We start from the raw sequence: 17288 nt of genomic DNA on the forward strand, positions 1-17288 counted from the left end.
CCGGTAATAGCGACAAGTCTTTCTGTTTGAATAAAAAAAAATAGTGTTAGTTAAGTGATTCCAATGTTCAAACCTGGTTATCGTAGACAATCCCACACGCCAAACTGTTGCCAAAATGCAAATATTACTACAAATGCACAAAACCAACTGCATCACATGCACACTAAGATCCTAAACCCAAACACATTTTGTCCCTGGGTTATCATCCACAGCCGAAGGTTCATACATACATGCACATGCATTCCAAGCACAAATGCACCATTACAAAATAACCAATTTAGACAACTACTTGCACTCTACAAGCACACTCAAATGCATCCATCAAGAACATAGTAATGCACATATGCATTTGCTGGATTTAAATCGAAACAACAACCATTTACCCCATCATGCAACGTACCCTCTTACTACTCAATGCATTCTATGTAGTTGTTTATGCACCCACAATGTTACAAAAGTAAAGTATATACTCTCAAAACCTCCCCACATTAATGCCCTCAATAATCTGCTATATGTGAAAAAAAAAAAACAAAAAAAAAAAACAAAAAAAAAAACAAAAAAACAAAATGCACAAACAAGGTACACAAATACACACTATAAACAACCTAAAATGCACAAAAGAAAATATCAAACACACACATTATGGATTCTATGGTGATGGAGTTTGTTTTGTATGATAGTGCCGAAGCCAATCCAAGAAAAAGTGTGTCCTCTTGGGACAGTTCAAGCCATCATCTAATGCTTCCAAAGATAATCAACTGAAAATCTTCTAGGGGGTAATAATGAATCATATGGTAAAACAAAGCAAACTCCAAACTGTTCCTGCTCCTTTGAGTTTTCAATGTGTATTTCCTATCTACTCTTCTCATATTTATTATGCATTTTTCACAATCTCAGAACTGCACAGAGCTCTTCCATATATTCCACATCAGTTCTATACTAACAGCCTTTTTATTTGGCTCTTATCGCACCACTCTAAACCTCCCCCTGTTAAACAGCAATAAAAAACACACAAAAAAAAAATACACCCAGAACCAATATCCCTTCCTAGCCTTCACCTCTTTTTTTCGACCCTCACTTTGCCGCTCTCACCCACCGGCGATACTCGAATAGAGTCCAAGCAAGTCGCCACAATTCAACACCCAAGTTTGGTCACTTTTTCTTATCCAAAAGAAAAAAAAAAACACACACACACACACATACAATACCACTGACTTCAAACATGCAATTTCATAAACAATGAATCCAATTCTCAACCAATCGTTCTAAAAAAAAAAAAACAATAAACAAAAAAAATTTAACTTTTTGCTTACGGAGTCTACTCGGTGCCTCAATTGATGCTCGCCGGTTACTTCTTCTAGGTGTTCCGTCCGCCATAGCCGTCGTTTCTGTAGTCGTAACCACTTCTTCACCTAATCGGCTTCTGTGCTTTCGTTTCTCTCGCAATGTGATTGTGCAATGTGACACCTTCCTTACAGTTTCGTCGTTTTAACCCTACTCGTACAGACCCGGCCTCTGATTTCGCTCCTTCCTTTTCTAGTATTACACAACCTATTATCCAATTACAGTTTTACCCCCTATATTAATTATTCCTTCCGTTACATGCCTTATTTACTGGCTTTTACTTTCTCTCCTTGTGCAATGGGTGCCGTTAGATTGCCTGATCTAATGGATGCAATTTGTCCACAGTCCTCACCTAATACCCTGGCCTCACTTGAACCTCACTATATATATATATATATATATATATATATATATATATATATAGAATTACATTCATGTAAAAACACATCTTAAAATACAAACCTGTGGACAAGATGGGGCCGTTGGATTTTGAGATTGGATGGTCATGATTGTTTCGTTCGGCCAAGGTGTTTATACGATAAGATTTCTGTGTTTTTATGTTTAGGGGGTACTTGTGGTATTTTGCATTCATAGTAACCTAATTAAAATAGTCTCCTTCACCGACTTGCACTCGCACGTTGGCATTTCTCCCTTTCCTCGTTCGTCAGTCGCTCTGTGTTTGCTATTCGCGTAGACTTCATTGATTTCTCTTTCGTCCTTCACTTCCACGATGGTCGTTGGTGGGGTCCGGGGTACGTCGAAGAGGCGAGGACCACTGGTCGGAAGTGTCGGCCGAGGTACGTGGACATCCTTCGTTTCGTCTTTGTTTTTTTTTTTTTTTTTATGTGGGTTATTGTGTTTTGTGCGTTTCTTTGTCTTCATTTGTTGGGGGTTTGCTTGGTTGTAGGCATCTTAATCCTAATATAATTATTCTCCTTTAATTTAGGTTATAAATCATAAACATATATTTACCGTAATTAGGATATTGTTTGAATGTCTTATATGCCCTTACAATCATTAATCACGATCCTGGCTTCCTATTCACTCCTTAAATCTAATTCATTAATCTAATCTAATCTAATGGCTCATATTTGTCCACAGGTTTGTATTTTAAGGGGGTTTGCATGTGAATGCAACCCTATATATATATATATATATATATATATATATATATATATATATATATATATTTCGGCATGCTTTGATTTTTTGGGCTTGTTTGGGTTATATAAAGTTTTAATTATTCATTTTGTTATTACCATTATTTTAATAATAATAATTTGTTTTATTGTTATTGATGGTAGTTGAGTAATTATGGATCAATTTGAGCATGATTTATTATTTTGAAAACCTTTTTCCATTTTAAATTGTCATACTAATTTGTACTGAAATTTGTTTTAATGCATATTGTTATCATTTTGGTACATTATTTATGGTAAAAGTGAATTGCTATATTAATTTTGTGACTAATTGGCATGATTGGATGATATATTGAGATGTTTGGCGACTGTTGCAATTGTTTGCATTTACCCAGTCATTGTTATTGTAATTAGTAAGGTCATAAAGTTTTAATCAAGAACCGCTTTTAAGTATGCCTTTATATAAATTTAAGAATGTTGGTTATTATATTTTATTCAACATTATTGATTTTCAAATTTTCATTTATTAAGTTTTAAATTTTTCCGTAAATGTTTTAAAAGCTTGAGGTTTCAGCAATTGTTTTTCCATTTTAAATCACGTAATTGAGGAAATTGATTATTCAGTTGTTACTGTCACATAATTATTATTACAGTAATATCGATTATCTATGTTGAACTGAGCAATCAATATGTCGTATCATTGTTATCATTATTATTTTCGGATTGTGATGCCCACTTTGATTGACTATGAATATTTGATTTTATATTCACATTTTTTTTTTAGTTTGATTTATGCATATAATTAAATTAAATGCATAATATTATGGTTTAAATTATGCAATTTAGTTTTGTGAGAATTTAATTTGTAAATGTCAACATATCATATGGTTTTGATATGATTAGAATTTACAATTTTAAGTTAGTTCTCATTAAGTGTACTATACGCCTTGAATCATTTTTGTATTGGGCCTACAAGTTAAAACTTTTCAATAATTGAAAAGTATATAGTTATTATAAATTATTATTCAAATGTTATAATCCTTTAAGTTTTGGATTTATGTTGTTATTTGAATAATAATTTTATAGCTCATTTTAAATTGTTCTTATGGTGTACAATTTATTTGGATATGAGCTTACTAAGTTTCATACATAATTGTTCACTAGCATAACATTATATTTTCTAGTTATGTGAATTTAATTATGCCTTTAGAGATTGCATAAGTTAGGAATTATAATAATTCCTTGTTAATTTGAACTTTATGTGTGAAATTATATATGGTAGTGCATTATGTTTAAGCACCTTTAGACGAATATAATGTTCACTTGATTAAAAGTCTTTCCATATGTGAACTATTAAAGATTAGGAAAGATTACTCGTTAATTATGTCTTTAGTGTGAGAAAACATGAACCGAGGAAAAGTTTCTCGAGAAGTGGCCAATGTGCTACTAGTTTCCTTGAAACATTACCCTGTCTAAGGAGTGGTTTTTAATGAGGCTTTGTCCCAACTAAATTTCCTGGGAGTATACTTGGAATTGTTTATCACATTGCTGCATAATTATTTTTGGGCTTTAAAGTTGATGCATGCCTAAAATATCAAGATAACAGTATAGTTATAATATAATTTTGATTAATTAAGGAGTAGCCACAACATCTTTAATTAATTAAAATTTTTTGAGATCACATACAATCTATCATAGACATATCGATTGTGATTAATTATATATGATATAACGAAATTTAGCCCACAGACAATTTGATTATGCTTATATGATTAATTAGGATAAAAATATCAAACTATGATCATAATTTAGCCCATCGACAATTATGTATGGGAATATATTTTTAGTGAGTTTTATCATTACAGACAGGAAAGTAAATTTATTTAACATATGGTTATAATGTAAATAAATTGGCGTCTTCTATCATAAAGTATTGATATATGTACATATTCAAAGAATATTTTATTGTATATATTTTGTGATAATTAGTCTAGTTTCTTTTATGTGTATTTATTATGCATTAAAAAAATTGGATTAATAGCTTTGTAAATTAATATTCTTTTGTGTACAAATATCAAGTGATCAATACAATTTCATAACTGAAATTATTAAGATATTTTGATCACGTGTGACTAATTATATAAATTATAATAAAATCTACCCACAACATTTAAAGAAAAAAAATTAATATCCTTGGCTTTCCTCGACACCTTGTACGGGTGTCGCGGAAAGCTAGGACTTTCAGCGACACTGCGGGTGTCGAGGAAAGCTAGGACTTTCAGCGACACTGGAATTCGCTACACCTGTACAGGTGTAGCGAAAAATCTTTTACAGTTGTAGTGGATATGCTTTTTTGTACTAGTGCCAGGCAACCTTGGACTGACGCCACCAAGATTCAGTGCAACAAGGTTTACTTCTGCTCTTATTTTTATATCCATTCTCAAAGAAAAAAGCAAGACAATGAAATATATTTGGCCAAAACCTTCATTTCAGCTACAAGGATTCATGTTCTTGTTCCAATGTATGTTTCATGATGTGGGGAAGTCGATTCTCGAGAGCTATTCAAGAGTCTTGGAGAGTCTGACTTTCAATAATACCGCAGCACGGATTGATGATTTGCTATACGTGGACGACATAACCAGGCAATCTGATAAGCATTCTTCAGTTACTGCACTCTACACATTCGCGAACAGAAAGGTTTCGAGTCCATTCTCCATGCCCCTCTCAGGCACCCCATTCAAATCCGCTTTTTCCCTCGTCCGGATCCTCCGGGAACACGAACAGTTCGAAGAAGCTTCGTATTATTGCTCTTTTTAGGCGCTCTCCAGAACATCTTCTCCTCCGATTTCTTCGAATGAAAACAGGTAGGAGAAGGATTGTGAGCGTGTGGAAAGGAAGGAGCACAGATGTGGAATCCATGCTCTTATTGGAGTTGCAGGAATGGACAGTTCAGGTTTTCTGATTTTATGAGGCCAATAAAAGAAGAGTTGTGATTTGGTTGACTTAAAATTTTGGGGTTTTACTTAAAAAAGAAGGCTCACATCAACTAAGGCTAATCTCAACTCAAAAATTTTCCTACTTTCCAAATGATATGGCATGTGAGAGAAAACATTTTTTATTTTTTTTTATGCGGATGTGGCTTCAAAGTTAGAAAGCACTTTCTAACTTAGAAAGTGCTTGCTATTGTTTCAAAGTTGCAAGGCGGCAACTTTTGCTGACAAAAGCTGCCGTATTATTATTATTATTTTTTTATCTATTATTATTATTATTTAATTATTACATTTATAATATAATATAAAAGTGGGATCATTTTAGAAAGTGAGATAATATTGCAGGGATGTAGACCAAATATTACAAATTTGATGATGTGAAAGTAAGACCCATTTTAGAAAGTGAGAGAAATTTGTGGGATGAGGATAGCCTAATAAGGCAAATTAGGTCCACAATGCATTATGATCCAGGCATCAAATATGCACTGCAGTTTTATTTCAACACAACTACAATATCATTTTGATATAACTATAGTTTCGCTAGACTATATACACTCAAATATGTGAAATTGTTATTCAGTTTAATTTTGTATACACAACAATTTCATTTCAACACAAATACAGTTTCATTTCAATTCAATTATAGCTTCATTTGATAATATAATAAAAATAATATGTGAGACAGTTTCCGTTTAGATACACTATAATGTCTGTCGTTTTGGACCATGGTCCACAGTATAATTGTTGAACTAATAACCTGTGTCATGTCATCATAGTTACGTAGAAACCTATAAAAAATGCTAGGTTAAAAAAAAATAAAAAATTCTCCTTCTCCTTCTCCTCCTGCTTCTCCTTCTCCTTCTCCTCCTTCTTCTCCCTTCTTCTTCTTCTTCTTCTTCTTCTTCAAACAGAAAAATATAATTTTTTAACATTCACTACATATTAGAAAATTAAATTATTTTTCAAAAAACAAGTCATTTTTTGAAAATCATTTACGAAAAACATTTTCCAAACTTTCATACGAATCCTAGTCTCAACTATTGTGACTTTGTCATATTTAGTCATATTCCTTTTAATTTCATTACATTATATCATTAATTTTCATCTTTTTGTCATAATTAGTTATTTTTAAAATTTTGTTTTTCTACTATTTACTGTACTACATATGTCTAATATGTAATTTCATTATTTAGTTAAAAAAAGTTAAATAACATGTTAATTGGTATATTGTTGTGAATTATGATGTTCTTTTGTGTGATTGGTCTTCGGTGGTGGTGGAAGTTTCATTACACAATACGAGCTAAACAAAGAGAGAAAATCTAGAATGTAAAATTGAGTAGAAAGATACACGACCATTCTCATTCATCTAGTAACAGTACATTTCATTATACAATCCGTAAGATTCTAAAAACTAGAAAAAATAACTAAACTCACTAAGATAATGATCATATATTTTAATTTTAGACAACATAATACAACTACTTATCCATCTAACTAACTATGTTACAACGAAGAACATCAGTAGACGGCTAAGTAATATCTCGTAACACAATGTGGTCTCTCTCTGATTAGTGCTTGGAGAGTATCTCCCTAGCTTTCTAGGGTTTCCCTACCCCATTATGGTTGTTTCTGCCCCACTACGTCGATCTTTCCTCCTCCACGGCGTTTGTTTTCTACTATATTCATACACACTGGGTCTATGGGTTGTTCAATCCGATCCATTAGCGTTTGATCTCCTAATTCTCCTCTTTGCATGTGATCTCATCTGCGATCACCCATTATGTGTTTACGCCACGATCTGTCGGTGTGCGATCTCGTATTCGTTCATACTCTGCGTACTCTCCATTGCATTCACTGGTACGATCATCCCCCTTCGGCTATGGACACTAGTGCGATCGAGGAAGCCTGTGCCGTGATGTCGTTGACAAAGGAAGAAAACGGGGGCTTGGGCGCACAGGATATCCACACCTCCCGACGGAGATCTTCCATTATGAGCTAGTTGGGCGATTCTTGACGGATCGACCGATCAAATTTGATCATATGCAACAGGTGTTGGCTTATGTTTGGCGCCCGGTTATGGGGATGCGCGTCCTCCCGATCACTGAAAACCTCTTTCTGTTCCAATTCCCGCATCCGAAGGATCTATAGCGTGTGTTGGATGATGGGTTTTGGACTTTCGAAAACCATACACTGATCCGCGATAAGGTCCCAATCGGTGTCAACCCGGTGGAGGTGGCGCTCAATGATGTGGCTTTCTGGATTCAGATTCACGATCTCCCCACAATTTACGCATCCTCGGAGTTCATCGCCCGTATTGGGGACTACATTGGTACGTTTATAACGACCAATCCTCACAACTTAGGTGGCACTTGGATGAGCTTCTTCAGAATCAGAGTCCAGATCAATGTGAACGCGCCTCTGAAGAGACGAATAAAACTCTGCCGCAAGGATGACTCTTTGCAGTGGGTAAGCTTCAAATACGAACAGCTAGGTACGTTTTGTTTCTACTGTGGGGTGTTAGGGCACTTCGATATGTTTTGCAAGAAAGTTTATGATGAGGGGGTCGGGCCGAAGGCATATCTCTACGGGGCTTGGATGCGGGCAAGGGCTCGGCTCAGGTCAGGCCAGTCGGGGCGAAGTGGCTGCTGCTGGAACTCCCTCAAACCGTGACAGTGTCGCATGTTTCCAGCCCGGTAACCGCGGCTCAGAATGTGGTGGCTATCGAAGAGACCAGCGGTCTGCAGGGTGATTTGAAGAGGCGTAGGGAGGGAAGTGCGGTGGATGATGTGATCATGGCTGAGAACCCAAAAAACATGTCTCTGGTGGGTCTGGTAGTCCAGGCTTGCCCTACGCAATGAGTGTTTTGAGATGGAACTGCCGGGGGTTGGGTAGTGACCGGACAGTTCAAGAATTACTGGGCTTAGTGTCCAGACAACAACCAGTTTCGTTTTCCTCATGAAAACGAAAGCTACTACGTTACAAGTTGAACGAATCAGATTAAGGTTGGGTTACGAGGGTTTACTGTGTGTAGAACGCACAAGTATGTGTGGCGGTTTAGCACTTCTTTGGAGAGATTCAATTCGACGATGGCCTCTTTGCTCAGTTATTCTTCTAGTCACATTGATGTTATTGTCTCCTTACCGGGAAAACCAGATTGGCGTCTCACTTGCTTTTATGGGAACCCGGATTAAAGAAAAAGGCAGTTGTCTTGGAATCTCCTCCGCGAGCTCAAGGATCATTCCGATCTTCCTTGGGTAACCATCGGCGATTTTAACGATGTTGCTTGCCTATCGGAGAAACGTGGACCGCACCCGTAGCCTATGTCACTCATCGAAGGCTTTAATGACGCTCTAACTGATTGTCAGCTTCTCGACTTAGGCATGTCAGGCAATCGCTTCACCTGGGAGAGGGGACGCGGCACGACAGCGTGGGTAGAGGAGCGGCTTGACAGGGCTGTGGCGACTACATGTTGGTTGGACATTTATGAGGCTGCAGTGGTTCGTAACTTTCTGACGTTGTCTTCAGACCATACTGCCATCTATATCAACTTGGAATCAAGGACTATCCGAGCTGCTAAGAGGAAATTCAGATTCGAGTCTGCTTGGTTGCATGAAGAGGGTTGTCACAAGGTGGTCGATCAGGTGTGGAGTTAGTTTATTGGGATGGACTTTCAGCAACACATCAATGAGTGTGGTCGGCATTTGGGACGTTGGGGAGAGGAGTATTTCAGACGTTTTGGTTCCCAGGTGAAACAACTTCGCAGGAAACTGGAAGCCCTTAGGGACTCCTGTGATCAGCAGGATGTTATCGACTACATAACAGGCGAGGGTGAGTTGATGTCACTACTACAGCAAGAAGAACTATTCTGGAAGCAACGGTCGAAGCAGCTCTAGTTACAACACGGATATCTCAACACTAAGTATTTCCACAAGGCAGCGTCGGCTCGTCGTCGGAGTAATCTTTTATTACGGGTGAATGGTCATGACGGTCATTGGTTAGAGGGAACGGAGATGAACTCTGAGTTAATGCGGTATTACAGGGATATCTTCCAGTCCACGGGCATCAATTTGGATATATTTCATCGGGTCACAAGTCGGGTAACGGTCGAGATGAACACTACCTTAGCGCTGCCGTTCACTGTGGCCGAAGTCAAGCTGGCATTATTCTCGATGGCCCCGGAGAAAGCCTTGGGTCTTGACGGTATGTCGCCTACTTTTTATCATCACTTTTGGCCTGTTGTTGGCCATGATTTGTCAATGTTTATTATGCATTGCATTGTGAATCGAAGGCTACCACATGGCCTCAACGATTCCAATATCGTTCTGATCCCCAAGAAGAATATCCCCGAGAAGGTTTCTGATCTTCGTCCGATTGCTCTCTACAATGTAGTGTACAAAGTGCTCGCCAAAATGTTGGCAAACCGGTTAAAAGAAGTGCTCCACAGTGTTGTTTTGGCTTCTCAAAGCGCATTTGTACCCAACAGATTGTTGACAGATAACATCATCGTAGCCGGGGAGGTAAGCCATTACCTGAGAAGAAAGACTAGCGGGGTGACGGGATGGACTGCTCTGAAACTCGACATGGCCAAAGCCTATGATTGGATGGAGTGGGAATTTTGGAGGGCATGCTGACGGCGTTGGGTTTTGATCGTGACTGGACTACTTTACTTATGATGGGTGTTACATCCGTGATTTATCACATCCAGGTAAACGGTGAGACCGTGGAGACGACCTGTCCCACTCGAGGCATTCGGCAAGGGGACCCATTGTCCCCTTACTTGTTTATTCTCTGTGCTGAAGGCCTATCTATTCTGTTGTAACAGGCCGAGGGCCGTGGTGACATCCACGGTGTCAGGGTCGCGAGGGGGGGCACCATCCATTTCGCACCTGTTTTTCGCGGACGACAACATGCTCTTTTTTAGAGCTACTCACACCGAAGCATAAAAGATCAAAGATTGTCTAGACACCTACAGTGCAACCTCGGGGCAGGTAATTAATTATGAGAAGTCTAATGCTGTTTTTAGTTCAAATACCACCACAAATACAAGGGCTCTAGTGGTGGGGTGTGTGGGGGTCCGTGCGACCAACGATTTGGATTGCAATTTGCGCCTACCTTCGGTGTTAGGCCGTAATAAGTCGGCTACTTTTCATTACATTGAACAACGAGTGCGGGAGAGAATCGGTGGATGGTAACAGAAGCTTCTATCAAGGGCAGGAAAAAAGGTTTTACTAAAAAGCATTGCTCAGGCTCTACCCATATTTACCATGCCAGTCTTCCTATTGCCTGAGCGTGTTTGTTCAACTATTGAAAAGTTGTTCAATCGATACTGGTGGGGAGGTGGCGGATCGGGTAGAAGAGGAATTCATTGGTTAAGCTGGACTCGCCTTTGTTTACCGAAGAAGCATGGCGGCCTGGGTTTCAAATGACTCCACGAGTTTAATGTGGCCCTCTTGGCAAAGCAAGGTTGGCGACTAATGATCTATCCCGATTCATTGGTTGGCCGACTACTAAAAGCGAAGTATTATCCACACGGCACTTTCCTGGAAGCACAACTTGGGGGCAATCCGAGCTACTTGTGGCGGAGCATTATGGCGGAGCAATCTCTCCTAAAGTTCGGAGCTGCTCGTCGGATTGGTGACGGTTTAGTGTCCAAGATCTGGGGTTGCCCGTGGTTAGCTGACCCATTCTCCCCATCCCTGAACACGCCCTGCGTCGAGCAACTAAAGGAGGCGACGATGGCTGGCCTGTTAACGCCGCAAGGCGAAAGGGATGAAGATGTGTTATGTGATTTATTTTTGGACAGTGATGTACCTAGAATTATGGCCACACCCTTGTCACCTTCCCTTCCAAATTCCTGGCGGTGGCTTGGCGATGCTCGCGGCATGTACACGGTCCGACATGGCTATCAATTACTCATGCACCCAGAAGCACCTGGCGGTCCTGTTGGAAGGTTCACGGCGTGGAGCCGACTATGGAGTCTGCCAGTGCCGCCCAAGGCGAAAAACCTCCTGTGGAGATGCGCTCGGGGCATCTTACCAGTCAAAGAAACTTTAAAGCTACGTCGAGTATGGGTCGGAGGGGGTTGTCCGTTATGTGACTTTCCGACGGAGACGATGGAGCATTTGCTGTGCGAGTGTGTTGTGGACATGCGGATTTGGGAGGACGATGACGTCCTATGCGGTAGGACTCTACTGGATTTCATGGATTCAACTCTGGGAACTGCAACCGTGGATCAGGCGGTACGCCTAGCAGCTATCTTCTGGATAATGTGGAACACCTGTAATGACAAAGTGTAGAGAGACGAGACGAAATCATCAGTGGCTCCAACCAACCAATTGCAGGCACTACAAACTCTCTGGAAATCTACAAGGAAGACGCCTAGGAGTATGGTACTACCATCTTCATCCACCACCCTCTGGTCACCACCACCACACGATTGGATGAAGTGCAACGTGGATGCCGCTCTCTTCGGTGATGGGGGGGGGGGGGGGGGAGGCTTTGGTGCAGTTGTTCGCAGCCACGAAGGACGCTTCATTGCAGCTCAAAGCGGAAGACTAGGGTGCATTCGTGACCCTTTACTAGCAGAGGCGCATGCGGTCGAAAAAGCGCTAAGCTGGCTACGGAGTTTTAGTTTTAATAACATAATAGTAGAAACTGATTGTTTGATCTTCTGTACTGCTTTTAATTCCCGGCATTCTGATTTTTCATACGTAGGGTCGATTGTAAAGCAATGTATTCAGGTTGCTAGTGACATAGGGAACGTGCAGGTTCACCATGTCAAGAGGTCAGCGAATCACGTGGCTCATGTGCTTGCACGGGCGACTGATTCCTCGTCTGTCCTAGGGTCGTGGTTTTCTTACCCGCCCTCTTGTATTGCTGCTCTTGTGAGCTCTTAATGAATCGTTTTTGCTTTCAAAAAAATATATTTTAATTTTAATTACTATATAATATATTAAGGGTCCGTTTGGAAAGCAGGATAATGACTTTTGGAAAATGATTTCTGGAAAATGAGTCATTTTTTGGAAAATATTTTCCTTTTCCAGTGTTTGGTTGCATTTGGAAAACTGTTTTGGTGTGTTTGGTTCATTTTCTGGAAAATGAGTAGAATTGTATAATTAAATATTTTAATTATTTTATTTAGAATATAAAAATACATTTTATATGTTTGAAACTAAAAAAAAGAAAGAAAGTTCGGGTATCCGTTTGGTTTCCGGCGGAACTGGTTTCCGCCGGAACCATAGCTATGGTTTTCAGAAACCATAGAAACCTTTAAAAAAATGAAACAGCAATGGCGAAAAATGACTTCCGCCAACCCAGTCAACGGAAAATGTTTTCCGTTAACTGAATTTTCCAAATGTTGCCAAACACTAAAAACTCGAAAAATAATTTTCAGAAATAATTTTTTCAGAAATAGTTTTTGGGTTTCCAAACACAGCCTAAAACTACACACATTATTTGAATAGATGAGTCCTTAATACAAAACTACAAAAGAGCAGGTCTACAGTATTAAGTGAACGTTGTCAGTTAGATCTTCTCACTTGCATCGAAGCTAATGCTGTGGCATCAAAGAAAACCCTAGGACACAGGTCAACAGTTTCAACTCCAAAATCTCAATCCCCGGTAGAGCTCATTTTGCGGGTAGGATCTTGTCGGAGTTTGTTGTTTTCCTCCTCCCAATATGGCTACTCAGAAGAGAAAACCCTAGGGCACAGGTCAGCATTTGCGATATGTAATATATATTGTTAATTTTCGCGAGTTTATGTTCATAGTTTTTGTTACATCGGAGGTCAGAGTCATTCCGATGAGAACCGAGATCATCATAAGAGCCACTCGCACTCAGAATGTTCTTGGTGATTTGTCTCTCTAAACGTCCATTTCTTTTTTTTTTGTTGTTTGAAATGAATTTCTATATATTCAGAGCATGAAGTCTGATTGGTAACTATTTGCGCACATGAACGTGTAGAAGTCGTAGTTTTCCTGCTATTTTAATGTTTCAAATTTTATAATGCTGATTACTGTTGTTTTTGCACTATTGCCAAGATTTTAGAACTATTTTCTGTCTTCTATTTTTCTTTTTGAATAGTTTGACCTATGGACTGAATTGTATTGTGTAATTGGTACTTGTGATGTTTTTAAAGGTCATAAATGTCATTGATGATCAGGCCACACTCCAATGATATTCATTTATTTGTATTTGAAAGTGTGGATGTGGTAATACTTAAATGAGCATTGAGGTACACAGTCCAATGTGCATACATCTCAAAGCTTTCTAAAAGGGATTTGTTGGGCGGAGACCACCCTGCCCTTCGAAAATGTGGTGGCGGTATATAAGGATGCGCCTTTGCTGGAAGCTATAGCTTTTGGCGTAACGGTAAGCGTTTGATCTAACAAGTTGTATCAGAGCCATGTCACGGGTTTGAGTCTGGGAGGTTATGCAGATTCATTATGTAGTATTGATGTCTTGGGTTGTATTTGTCACTGTAGCTGTAGGCGAGAAAGGAAGGTGTAGGGAACTCACATCATTTGTGCAAAAGAGATTCATATTTGAGGAGAATACTGTGGAATTGTATGCTGAGAAGCTAAGGTAAATAACAGGGTCTTTGTGGTATGCATGTAATTTTTATCTTTAAGCTAATTTTAATTTTTCTTGTATTCTTATTTGGTTTATGTTTTCATATGCTTTCTTGTTTAAATCTTCTATCCATCCATGTGGTTCTTTTAGCCTATAACTAGAAAGAATAGAAGTTGCTATTTTTTCTTCCCTTGGGGTTTTGAGTTCATAAATTCAGGTTCTAGAGTATATGCTATCCACAAAACAGTTTGGTGATCTTGTACCAATATTGTGTCAGATGATGACTAAAAAAATTACTTTCCTCCATGCCATTATCCTCATGAATTACAGTTGTATTCATCATGTAGCAACCTTGGTGAGGGGACATTTTCTGCTAGCGCTTTCACAGTTTGTAAGTTTTAATTTAATTTTTTAAAATGTTCTGCAGTTGATCTAATTTGTTTTCCCCATTTCAGGTAACAATTAATTTCTAGAACTGATCTTTGTGTGTCAAGTTTGTTTGCCCCCTTTAAAGTAGCAATTAATTTCTAGAACTGATCTTTGTGTGATATAATTTCTTTGCCCCCTTTAAGGTAGCAATTAAGAGGAAACATTTTCTGCTATATAATATCATTTTGGTTTAATGTCTTAATTAGCTTGTTTCTACTTGCTTGCATAGGGCTTGGCAGCTTGCTATAGTGTTCTAAGAGACTAAGGGTTTCTAGGTATATCTGATTTTAAAACCAAGGTTTTGTAATATCAGTTTTCTAAGTAATACAGGTCACATTAATGTATGCAGAACATCTTAACTAAGGGCTCAACATGCCAAATCCATGAAGTTTAAGGATGCTTATATCAATTCTCCTGGCCAACTTGTCAAAGAATACATCGACTCTGACCTTGTTTGGTAAATGACGAATCTGCCATTTTGGAGTTTTAAGGCTCTTAGCCTTTTTGGCTCCTCAAAATGCTGCCCGCAATGAATGGTCAAGCAATATAGGAGCCCTCAAGGCTCCATTCTCACTTTTCCCACCGATGTGGGAAAGTGGGAAAACAAAAGGGGAGCAGCGGGCTACTCCCCTTGTTTTATTTTATTATTGTTATTATTATTATATGTAGGGAAAATGGTCAAATAAACCCATGAACATTTTACAAGGAGTCAATTAGGCCCCTTAACTTTTAAAAGTAGCAATTAAACACATCAACTTTTGACTTTCGTGCATTTAAACCCAAAAATCGGATGTTTACTTGTAAATGTAGGTAACCTCTTATGTGGCATCATACGTGTCATTTTTATTAATAAAATAATATTTAATATTTTTAAACAAATAAAAAAAATTTAAAAAAAAAAACAAAAGAAAAAGAAAGAAAAACCCTTCCCCCAGTTAATGGCAGCCATGGCCAACTTCCATGGCCGCCTTCTTCCTCCTTCTTCGTCTCCAAATCTAGAGATGAAGAAGGGTCCCTTCTTCGTCTCCAGATCTGGAGACGAAGAAGGGAATGATTTTTTTTTTTTTTTTTTTTTAAAGATGTGGAAGCTTGAAGGCAGCCATGGTTGCCATATTCTTGGTTCCTTCTTCGTCTCCAGATCTGGAGACGAAGAAGGGAAAGATTAAAAAAAGAGAGAGAGAGAGGTTGAAGGCAGCCATGGCCATGGCTGCCTTCTTCTTCTCTGGCTGCCGGCCAGCAAATCGGCGGCGGCGAACGACACAGGGCGGTGGGCATTCGTGGCAAGAAAATATTTATTTATGTTAGGAACAAGTGTATTTAGATTTTGATGATACCAAACTGTCTTAGATTGTAGACCCCTATTTTTTATTTCTTAGATAAGTCTCGTATAACAAACCTATGAGGTGTATAAATCCTGCCCGAAACTAGCATAATATATCTACATGAAGACTTGAAGATAACAAGGTGATCGAAAGATGCTTCTAGACGAAAGAATGATTAAGTAAGTCTCGGATAGACTGCTTTTACAAAAGGAACCTTCGTCTAAGAAGAAAGGATGAAATATAAGTCAATCTTTCGACCAAGCAAGTCAAAGACAGACTTGTAAAAGACAACACTCATTAAGTGAAGCAATGGGAATGTTGTCTATGATTCAGATGGGCAAATCATTCGGACAAAAAGTGTCCTAGGAATGATCTTCACAAAAGACAAGGAGCATTAAAAGACTTGTACCATTTTGTCAGAGATCAAGGACAAAAGCCATAATACTTTTGGCTCTAACGGCTATACAGTACAAGTGCATTAAATACCCAATGGATAATATTCACTGGTTATTAGGTTTGAAATTTTCATCTCCCTCCAACGGATGAATTTTTCCACCTATAAATACCTCTCTTCTCCATTGAAGAAGGTGCTGGTTAATATACTCTTGCTATCCAAAGAAAAGCTCTTCAAGCAGTCTCATATCCTAAAAGCTTTTCATAACCAAAGATATTGTGAAGTTTTTCAAAGACATATTCATCTCCATACTTCACAACTTGAAGCAGTCTTGTAATTTCTCAAGTGAAGATCCATCCAAACTTCAACCCGTTGGAGAAACATCAGATTATCCTTCCAACAACTCAACTTAGGAAGAAGTTGATAAAGGCGGAGTAAACTCGAGGAGTTGAAAAACCTTTCAAGTGGCTGCCCGACTTGGTGATCAAGGAAGCCAGCTTGAAGTAGTTTGTACTAGGAGTGATAGTGCAAACTCTTTCACGAGTTGTGAAAGAAGAGTGGAGTAGGCTTTGTTAACAGCTGAACCACTATAAAAATCTCTCTCCATTTCTCTTTACATTCAGCTATATTACTTTCGTGCATTGCATATCATATCGACCAAACGCTAAGTTTTCACTATAACGAAAGTGTGCAAAGAATATCTAAAACAAAACACTATTTCCGCTGTGCATTGCTCCGAAAGGAGTCGCTTTGGTAAATCGATTAGAGTCTATTCACCCCCCTCTAGACTCTCTTTTGACCCTACTTGGACCAACAATTTACTTATTATTATTATTATTATTATTATTATTATTATTATTATTATTATTATATTATTATTATTATTATTATTATTATTATTATTTATTTTGATTTTTAATTTTAATAAATGTTTTTTTTTTAAAGTTTGCATACGTGGCAAGCTCAAATGATGTCACATAAGAGATTACCTGCATTTACAGGTAAATATCATGTTTTTGGGTCTAAATGCACAAAAATTAAAAGTTAATGTGTTTAATTGCTACTTTTAAAAATTGAGGGGTCTAATTGCCTTCTTGT

The 17288-nt window shown here is 38.4% G+C and overlaps 1 long non-coding RNA gene across 2 annotated transcripts; it reads left to right on the top strand.

Annotated features, from left to right (window-relative positions):
- Positions 1–12962: 12962 nt before the first annotated feature.
- Positions 12963–15078, top strand: LOC109168958. Of its 2 annotated transcripts, none has more exons than XR_002052143.1 (3): positions 12963–13185; positions 13958–14057; positions 14704–15078. It is a non-coding gene; the product is annotated as an uncharacterized LOC109168958 (long non-coding RNA). The 2 variants fall into 2 exon arrangements; XR_002052144.1 differs by having other exon boundaries at positions 14805–15078.
- The last annotated feature ends 2210 nt before the right edge of the window (positions 15079–17288 follow it).

This window comes from Ipomoea nil, unplaced genomic scaffold (assembly GCF_001879475.1).
Source record: "Ipomoea nil cultivar Tokyo-kokei standard unplaced genomic scaffold, Asagao_1.1 scaffold3238, whole genome shotgun sequence".
Lineage (NCBI taxonomy): Eukaryota > Viridiplantae > Streptophyta > Magnoliopsida > Solanales > Convolvulaceae > Ipomoea > Ipomoea nil.